This window comes from Loxodonta africana, chromosome 11, assembly GCF_030014295.1.
Source record: "Loxodonta africana isolate mLoxAfr1 chromosome 11, mLoxAfr1.hap2, whole genome shotgun sequence".
NCBI classification, from domain to species: Eukaryota; Metazoa; Chordata; class Mammalia; order Proboscidea; family Elephantidae; genus Loxodonta; species Loxodonta africana.
Window position 1 is genome coordinate 47,610,911 of NC_087352.1, and position 9,977 is coordinate 47,620,887.

At 39.8% G+C, this 9,977-nt stretch overlaps 1 pseudogene; it reads left to right on the top strand.

Annotated features, from left to right (window-relative positions):
• Positions 1 to 334: 334 nt before the first annotated feature.
• On the top strand, positions 335 to 8,317 carry LOC135232849 (tigger transposable element-derived protein 1-like; annotated as a pseudogene).
• The last annotated feature ends 1,660 nt before the right edge of the window (positions 8,318 to 9,977 follow it).

Sequence of the window (9,977 nt, forward strand, 5' to 3'; positions counted from 1 at the left end):
ATTGCCTTGTGGTGATAGTTGCGGGGCTGCATAAATTCCCTAAAACTTATTGAACTTAAAGTGGGTAAAATGTATGCCGTATAAATTTCACTTCAATAAAGCCGTTAGAGCCAACCCTTCCCCCTCAAACACACATAATACTATGCTATGTAATACAGCCATGCCTCATTTTATTGCCGTTTGCTTTATTGAAAGTTTTAACAACCCAGTATGGAGCAAGTCTATCGGCGCCATTTTTCCAACAGCATGTGCTCATTTCATGTCTCAGTGTCACGTTTTGGTAATTCTCACAATATTTCAAACTTTTTCATTATTATTATATCTTTTTTTTTTATTTTATGATCAGTGATCTTTGATGTTACTATTGTAATTGTTTTAGAGTGCCACAAACTGCACCCACATAAGACAGCGAACTTATTCAATAAAACTTGTGTGTGTTCTAATTGCTCCACCTACCAGCCATTCCCTGTCTCCCTCCCTTTCCTCGGGCCGCCCTATTCCTTGAGACCCTGTTGGAATTAGGCCAATTAATAACTGTACAATGGCCTCCAAGCGTTAAAGTGATAGGAAGAGCCACACATCTCTCACTTTAAATCAAAAGCTAGAAATGAGTAAGCTTAGAGAGGAAGACACATCGAAATCTAGGCTTCTTGAGCCAAACATTAGCAACGTTGTGAATGCAAAGGACAAATTCTTGAGGGAAATTAAAAGAGCTACTCCAGTGAACAAATGAATGACAAGAAAGTGAAACAGCCCTATTGCTGATATGGACAAAGTTTTAATGGTTTGGATAGAAGACCAAACCAGTCACAATGTTCCCTCAAGCCAAAGCCTAATCCACAGCAAGGACTCTCTTCAATTGTACGAAGGCTGAGAGAGGTGAGGAAGCTGGAGAAGAAAAGTTTGAAGGTAGAAGAGGTTGGTTCACAAGGTTTAAGAAAAGAAGCCATCTCCGTAACATAAAAGTACAAGGCGAAGCAAGTGCTGATGTAGAAGTTGCAGCGAGTTATCCGGAAGACCTAACCAAGAAAAAACCAAACTCATTGCCTTTGAGTCAATTCCAACTCATAGCAGCCCTATAGGATGGAGTAGAACTGCCCCCTATAGTTTCCAAGGAGCACCTGTTAGATTTGAACTACCGACTTTTTGGTTAGCAGCTGTAGCTCTTAACCACTATGCTACCAGTATTTTCATGAAGATCTAGCTAAGATAATTGATGAAGGTGGCTACAGCAAACAACAGATTTTCAGTGTAGACAAAAAAGCCTTACATAGGAAGAAAATCCCATCTAGGACTTTCAGAGATAGACAGGAAATGTCAGTGGCTGGCTTTAAAGCTTCAAAGGACAGACTGACTCTCTTGTTAGGGGCTAATGCAGCTAGTGACTTTAAGTTGAAGCCAATGCTCATTTACCATCACGAAAATCCTAGGGCCCTTAAGAATTATGCTAAATCTACTCTGCCTGTACTCTGTAAATGGAAAAACAAAGCCTTGATGACAGCACATCTGTTTAAAACATGGTTTGCTGAATATTTTAAGCCCATTGTTGAGACCTACTGCTCAGAAAAAAAGATTCCTTTTCAAATATTCTTGCTCATTGACAATGCACCTGGTTACCCAAGAGCTCTGATGCAGATATACAAGGAGATTAATGTTTTCATGCCTGCTAACACAACATTCGTTCTCCAGCCCATGGATCAAGGAGTAATTTCAACTTTCAAGTCTTATTATTTAAGAAATATATTTCATAAGGCTATAACTGCCATAGATAGTGATTCCACTGATGGATCTGGACAAAGTATATTGAAAACCTTCTGGAAAGGATTCACCATTCTAGATGCCATTAAGAACATTAGTGATTCATGGGAGGAGAGAAATATACCTACATTAACAGAAGCTTGGAAGAAGTTGATTCCAACCCTCATGGGTGACTGAAGGATTCAAGGCTTCAGTGAAGGAAGTAACTGCAGATGTGGTGGAAATAACAAGAGAACCAGAATTATAAGTGGAGCTCAAGCTAACATCATTCTAAATGGACAGTCTGAAAGCATTCCCCTTGAGAACAGGAACCAAACAAGGAGAACCTTTATCACCACTCTTATTCAACATTGTACTGGAGGTCCTAGCCAGAGCAATTAGGCTAGATAAAGAAATAAAGGGCATCCAGATTGGTAAGGAAGAAGTAAAAGTATCCCTATTTGCAGATGACATGATGTTATACACAGAAAACCTTAAAGAATCCTCAAGAAAACTACAGAAACTAGTAGAAGAGTTCAGCAGAGTATCAGGATATAAGATAAACATACAAAAACCGGTTGGATTCCACACAGAAAACCCTAAGGAATCCTCCAGAAAACTACTGAAACTAATAGAAGAGTTTGACAGAGTCTCAGGTTATAAAATAAACATACAAAAATCACTTGGATTCCTCTACATCAACAAAAAGAACGCCGAAGAGGAAATAACCAAATCAATACCATTCACAGTAGCCCCCAAGAAGATAAAATACTTAGGAATAAATCTTACCAAGGATGTAAAAGACCTATACAAAGAAAACTACAAAGTTCTACAACAAGAAATTCAAAAGGACATACTTAAGTGGAAAAACATACCCTGCTCATGGATAGGAAGACTTAACATAGTAAAAATGTCTATTCTACCAAAAGCCATCTATACATATAACACACTTCCGATCCAAATTCCAATGTCATATTTTAAGGGGATAGAGAAACAAATCACCAATTTCATATGGAAGGGAAAGAACCCCCGGATAAGCAAAGCATTACTGAAAAAGAAGAAGAAAGTGGGAGGCCTCACTCTACCTGATTTCAGAACCTATTATACAGCTACAGTAGTCAAAACAGCCTGGTACTGGTACAACAACAGGCACATAGACCAATGGAACAGAATTGAGAATCCAGATATAAATCCATCCATGTATGAGCAGCTGATATTTGACAAAGGACCAGTGTCAGTTAATTGGGGAAAAGATAGTCTTTTCAACAAATGGTGCTGGCATAACTGGATATCCATTTGCAAAAAAATGAAACAGGATCCATACCTCACACCATGCACAAAAACTAACTCCAAGTGGATCAAAGACCTAAACATAAAGACTAAAACGATAAAGAACATGGAAGAAAAAACAGGGACAACGTTAGGAGCCCTAATACAGGGCATAAACAGAATACAAAACATTACCAAAAATGATGAAGAGAAACCAGATAACTGGGAGCTCCTAAAAATCAAACACCTATGCTCATCTAAAGACTTCACCAAAAGAGTGAAAAGACCACCTACAGACTGGGAAAGAATTTTCAGCTATGACATCTCAGACCAGTGCCTGATCTCTAAAATCTACATGATTCTGTCAAAACTCAACCACAAAAAGACAAACAACCCAATCAAGAAGTGGGCAAAGGATATGAACACACATTTCACTAAAGAAGATATTCAGGCAGCCAACAGACACATGAGAAAATGCTCCCGATCATTAGCCATTAGAGAAATGCAAATTAAAACTACGATGAGATTCCATCTCACACCAACTAGGCTGGCATTAATCCAAAAAACACAAAATAATAAATGTTGGAGAGGCTGCGGAGATATTGGAACTCTCATACACTGCTGGTGGGAATGTAAAATGGTACAACCACTTTGGAAATCTATCTGGCGTTATCTTAAACAGTTAGAAATAGAACTACCATACAACCCAGAAATCCCACTCCTCGGAATATACCCTAGAGATACAACAGCCTTCACACAAACAGATATATGCACAGCCATGTTTATTGCAGCTCTGTTTACAATAGCAAAAAGCTGGAAGCAACCAAGATGTCCGTCAACGGATGAATGGGTAAATAAATTGTGGTATATTCACACAATGGAATACTACGCATCGATAAAGAACAGTGACGAATCTCTGAAACATTTCATAACATGGAGGAATCTGGAAGGCATTATGCTGAGCGAAATGAGTCAGAGGCAAAAGGACAAATATGTATAAGACCACTATTATAAGATCTTGAGAAATAGAAAAAACTGAGAAGAACACATACTTTTGTGGTTATGAAGGGGGGAGGGAGGGAGGGAGGGAGAGGGTTTTTTATTGATTAATCAGTAGATAAGAACTGCTTTGGGTGAAGGGAAAGACAACACTCAATACAAGGAAGGTCAGCCCAATTGGACTGGACTAAAAGCAAAGAGGTTTCTGGGATAAACTGAATGCTTCAAAGGTTAGCGGAGCAGGGGCGGGGGTCTGGAGAACATGGTTTGAGGGGACTTCTAAGTCAATTGGCAAAATAATTCTATTATGAAAACATTCTGCATCCCACTTTGAAATGTGGCATCTGGGGTCCTAAATGCTAACAAGCGGTCATCTAAGAGGCATCAATTGGTCTCAACACACCTGGAGCAAAGGAAAATGAAGAACACCAAGGTCACACGACAACTAAGAACCCAAGAGACGAAAGGGCCACATGAACCAGAGACCTACATCATTCTGAGACCAGAAGAACTAGTTGGTGCCCGGCCACAATCGATGACTGCCCTGTCAGGGAGCACAACAGAGAACTCCTGAGGGAGCAGGAGATCAGTGGGATGCAGACCCCAAATTCTCATAAAAAGACCATACTTAATGGTCTGACTGCGACTAGAGGAATCCCGGTGGCAATGCTCCCCAGACCTTCTGTTGGCACAGGACAGGAACCATCCCCGAAGACAACTCATCAGACATGAAAGGGACTGGTCAGCGGGAGGGAGAGAGATGCTGATGAAGAGTGAGCTAATTAAATCAGGTGGACACTTGAGAGTGTGTTGGCAACTCTTGACTGGAGGGGGGATGGGAAGATAGAGAGAGAGGGAAGATGGCAAAATTGTCACGAAACGAGAGACTGAAAGGGCTGACTCAATAGGGAGAGAGCAAGTGGGAGAAGGGAGTAAGATGTATGTAAACTTACATGTGACAGACTGATTGGATTTATAAATGTTCACTTGAAGCTTAATAAAAGTTAATTAAAAAAAAAAATTAATCAGTGAAAAAAAAAAAACAGTTGGATTCCTCTACACCAACAAAGACAATGCTGAAGAAGAAATCACCAAATCAATACCATTTACAATAGCCCGCAAGAAGATAAAATACTTAGAAATATATCTAACCAGAGACACAAAAGACCTGTACAAAGAACACTACAAGACACTACTGCAAGAAATCATAAGAGACCTACATAAGTGGAAAAACATACCTTGCTCATGGATAGGAAGACTCAACATTGTAAAAATGTCTATTCTACCCAAAGAGATCTATAGACACAATGCAATCCTCATCCAAATTCCAATGACATTTTTTTAATGAGATGGAGAAACAAATCACCAACTTCACATGGAAGGGAAAGAGGCCCCCGATAAGTAAAGCATTACTGAAAAAGTAGAACAAAGTGGGAGGCCTCACACTACCTGATTTTAGAACATATTATATCGCCACAGTAGTCAGAACAGCCTGGTACTGCTACAACAACAGATACGTAGACCAATGGAACAGAATTGAGAATCCAGACTTAATTCATCCATCTATGAGCAGCTGATATTTGACAAAGGCCCAAAGTCAGTTAAATAGGGAAAATACAGTCTTTTTTAACAAATGGTGCTGGCATAAGTGGATATCCATCTGCAAAAAAATGAAACAAGACCCACACCTCACACCATCCACAAAAACTAACTCAAAATGGATCAGAGACCTAAATATAAAATCTAATATGATAAAGATCATGGGAGAAAAAATAGGGACAACACTAGCAGGCCTAATACATGGTATAAACAGAATACAAAACATAACTAACAATGCACAAACACCATAAAAGAACTAGCTAACTGGGAGCTCCTAAAAATCAAACACTTATGTTCATCAAAAGACTTCACCAAAAGAGTAAAAAAGACAACCTACAGAGTAGGAAAAAATTTTTGGCTATGACATATCTGATCTGGGTATAATCTCTAATATACAAGGTACTCCAAAACCTCAACCACAAAAAGACAAATGACCCAATCAAAAAATGGGCAAAGGCTGTGAACAGTCACTTCACCAAAGAAGATATTCAGTCAGCTAACAGGCACATGAGGAAATGTTCATGATCATTAGCTGTTAGAGAAATGCAAATCAAAACTACAATAAGATACCATCTCACCCCAATGAGGCTGGCATTAATCCAAAAAAACACAAAATAATAAATGTTGAGAAGGTTGTATAGAGACTGAAACACTTATATGCTGTGGTGGGAATGTAAAACAGTACAACCACTTTGGAAATCAATTTGGCGCTTCCTTAAAAAGCTAGAAATAGAGCTGCCACATGATCCAGCAATCCCGCTCCTTGGGATATAATGAAAAAAAACCAAACCCGCTGCCATCGAGTCGATTCCGACTCATAGCGACCCTATAGGACAGAGTAGAACTGCCCCTTAGGGTTTCTAATGAGCACCTGGTGGATTCAAACTGCTGACCTTTTGGTTAGCAGCCATAGTTCTTAACCACTATACCACCAAGGTTTCCCCTTGGAATATATCCTAAAGAAACAAAAGCTGTCACACAAATAAATACATGAATACCATGTTCATTGCAGCACTGTTTACAATAGCAAAAAGATGGAAGCAACTGAGGTCCCCATCAACAGATGAATGGATAAACAAATTATGGTATATGCACATAAAAAGGAATATTATGTAACAATTAAGAACAACAACAAATCCCTCAAACATCTCATAACAAGGAGGAAATCCGGAAGGCATTATGCTGAGTGAAATTAGTCAATTGCAAAAGGACAAATACTGTATGAGACCACTATTATAAGAATTTAAGAAAAAGTATAAACACAGAAGAAAATATTCTTGGATGGTTACAAGGATGGGGAGGGAGGGAGAGGGTTATTCACTAATTAGATGAAAAAAAAAAAAAACCCGTAGTAGACGTGAAATATTTTAGGTGAAGGGAAAGACAACACACAGCTAGACTAAACCAAAAGAAGGTCAGTACAACTGGACTAAACCAAAACCTAAGAAGTTTCCTGAATACAACCAAATGCTTCAAAGGCCAGAGTAGCAGGGACTGGGGTCCGGGGACCATAGTTTCAGGAAACATCTAGGTCAATTGGCATAACAAAATGTATTAAGATAACATTAGGCTTCCCACTTTGGTGAGTGGTGTCTGGGGTCTTAAACACAAGCGACTGGCCATCTAAGATGCATCGATTGGTCTCAAGTCATCTGCACAAATGGAGAATGAAGAACACCAAAGATACAAGGTAATTATAAGCCCAAGAGACAGAAGGGGCCATTTAACCAGAGACTGCATCATTCTGAGACCAGAAGAACTAGATGGTGCCCTGCTACAACCAATGACTGCCCTGACAGGAAACACAACAGAGAACCCCTGAGGGAGCAGGAGAGCAGTGGGATGCAGACCCCAAATTCTCGTAAGAAGACCAGACTTAATGGCCTGACTGAGACTAGAAGGACCCTGGCGCTCATGGTCCCCAGACCTTCAATTACCCCAAGACAGGAACCATTTCCAAAGCCAACTCTACAGACAGGGATTGGACTGGACTAGAAGATAGAAAATGATACTGGTGAGGAGTGAGCTTCTTGGATCAAGCAGACACATGAGACTATGTGGGCAGCTCCTGTCTGGAGACAAAATGAGAAGGCAGAGGGGGACAGAAGCTGGCAGAATGGACAAGGAGAATACAGGGTGGAGAGGAGGAGTGTGCTGTCTCATTAATGGGAGAGCAACTAGGAATACATAGAAGGTGTGTTTAAGTTTTTGTATGAGAAACCGACTTGATTTGTAAACTTTCACTTAAAGCACAATAAAAAAAAAAGAAAAGTGGAGCCTGAAAAAAGACGTGCCTAAATTGCTCCCAACTCATGATAAAATTTTAGCCAATGAGAAGGTGCTTTCTATGGATGAGCAAAGAAAGTGGTTTCTTCAGATGAAATCTACTCCTTGTGAAGATGCTGTGAACATTCTTGAAATGACAACAAAGAATTTAGAATATTACATAAACTTTGTTGATAAAGCAGCAGCAGAGTTTCAGAGTATTGACTTCAATTTCTAAAGTTCTGCTGTGGGTAAAATGCTATCAAACAGTGTTGTATGCTACAGAGAAATCTTTCGTGAAAGGAAAAGCCAATCGATGCAGCAAACTTCATTGTTGTCTTATTTTAAGAAATTGCCACAGCCACCCCAGCCTTCAGCAGCCACCACCCTGCTCAGTCAGCAGCCATCAACATTGAGGCAAGACCCTCCACCCGCAAAAAGATTATGATTCGCTGAAGGCTTTGATGATGGTTAGCATTTTTAGCAATAAGGTATTTTTTAATTAATGTATGTTAATTGTTTTTTTTTTAATTATAGACATAATGCTATTGCACACTTAATAGACTACAGTAAAGTGTAAAAAAAAACTTTTATATGCACTGGGAAACAAAAAAATTCATGTGCCTCGCTTTATTGCGGTGGTCTGGAACAGAACCCACATTATCTCTGGAATGTACCGGTATAAGCTACTTGGAAACCTGTTTTGTGAGTGGCTTTGGATTTCTACTTCCCTGGAATATATTTTTGCTCATCAAATTTTTTATGCTTAAATTGTTTATATTTTAATGTTAATTATTATAGACTTCAGTGATGAATTACAAAATTGCTACATATAACAAAAAAAAGCTACATAGCTGTTTTAGCTACATAGCTCAAATCTATAAAACTGGAAATAAACTGTGTTAGGTGGTGAAGAATGACTTAGCCAAGTGTCCACATCACTGGTGAACACTGGGAGCCAAGACCTGGGCATCTGTCCCCTTACTGACGATGCAGTGGTTAAGCGCTACAGCTGCAAAGCAAAAGGTCGGCAGTTCAAATCCACCAGTCGCTCCTTAGAAACCCGATGCTACGAATCGGAATCAGCTCAGTGCAATGGGTTTTATTTATTTATTTATTTTTGTCTCCTTACTAAGCACTTAATGCATATTATTAGTTACAGTGGAAGGAGCCCTATTAGCGCAACGGTTAAGTGCTCGATTGCTGACTGAAAGGTCGGCCGTTGGAACCCACCAGCAGCTCTGCAGGAGAAAAGACCTGGTGACCTGCTCCTGGTAAAGATTATAGCCTGGGAAGCCCTATGCGGCAGTTCTGTTCTGTTCTATAGGGTCTTTATGAGTTGCAATCGACTCGAGAGCACACAGCAACAACCGTTACAGTGGAGGCTGCCTGCGAAGTTGGATGAATGAAAGGGAAGATGGAATTCTTGCCATCAGCAGAAAACCTCTGAGTGGAGTCATGCCCTACTAACCTGGACTCTTGTGACTCTATAGATTATGCACACTCTATGTAATTAGAAAGCAAAGAAATCATCCATGAACCTAGCACTCTTTTTTCTTATATTTATTAACAGTAAAAATTTCCCTTGTTTCAATTCCCTTCTTAATTTTGCATCACAGTGACGTGTTGTGGTATGGTGAGATCCTGAAATAACGGGCTAAGTATCGTTTTTAGTCAGAGGAGTTCTAACTTGGGCAGTAATGCGGTTAAACACTGGCAGTTCAGGTGCCTGTCACCACATTGGTGTGTTTACAGATTAGGGATTCAAAGTGTGCACTGCCCACCCGGTTCTACTTTTTGAAATCACAATGGCAAGCTAAAGCCTAACCTCATATAAAGGGGGATAAAAAGTCTAAAAGCCACCTTTAGATCACAAATACCATGCCCTAGTTCTAACAAAATACTTAATTTGCTTTTCTGTGGAGGTTAAAAAAAAAATCTATTGCTGAATCGATTTCAACTCATAGCAACCCTACAGGACAGAGTAGAACTGCCCAGTGGGGTTTCCTAAGCTGTAATCTTTACAGAAACAGACTGCCCCATCTTTCTCCTGCAGAGCCGCTGGCCATCTTGGCTGCAAAATAGAGTAGGGAAGGGGCTTTGCCTTG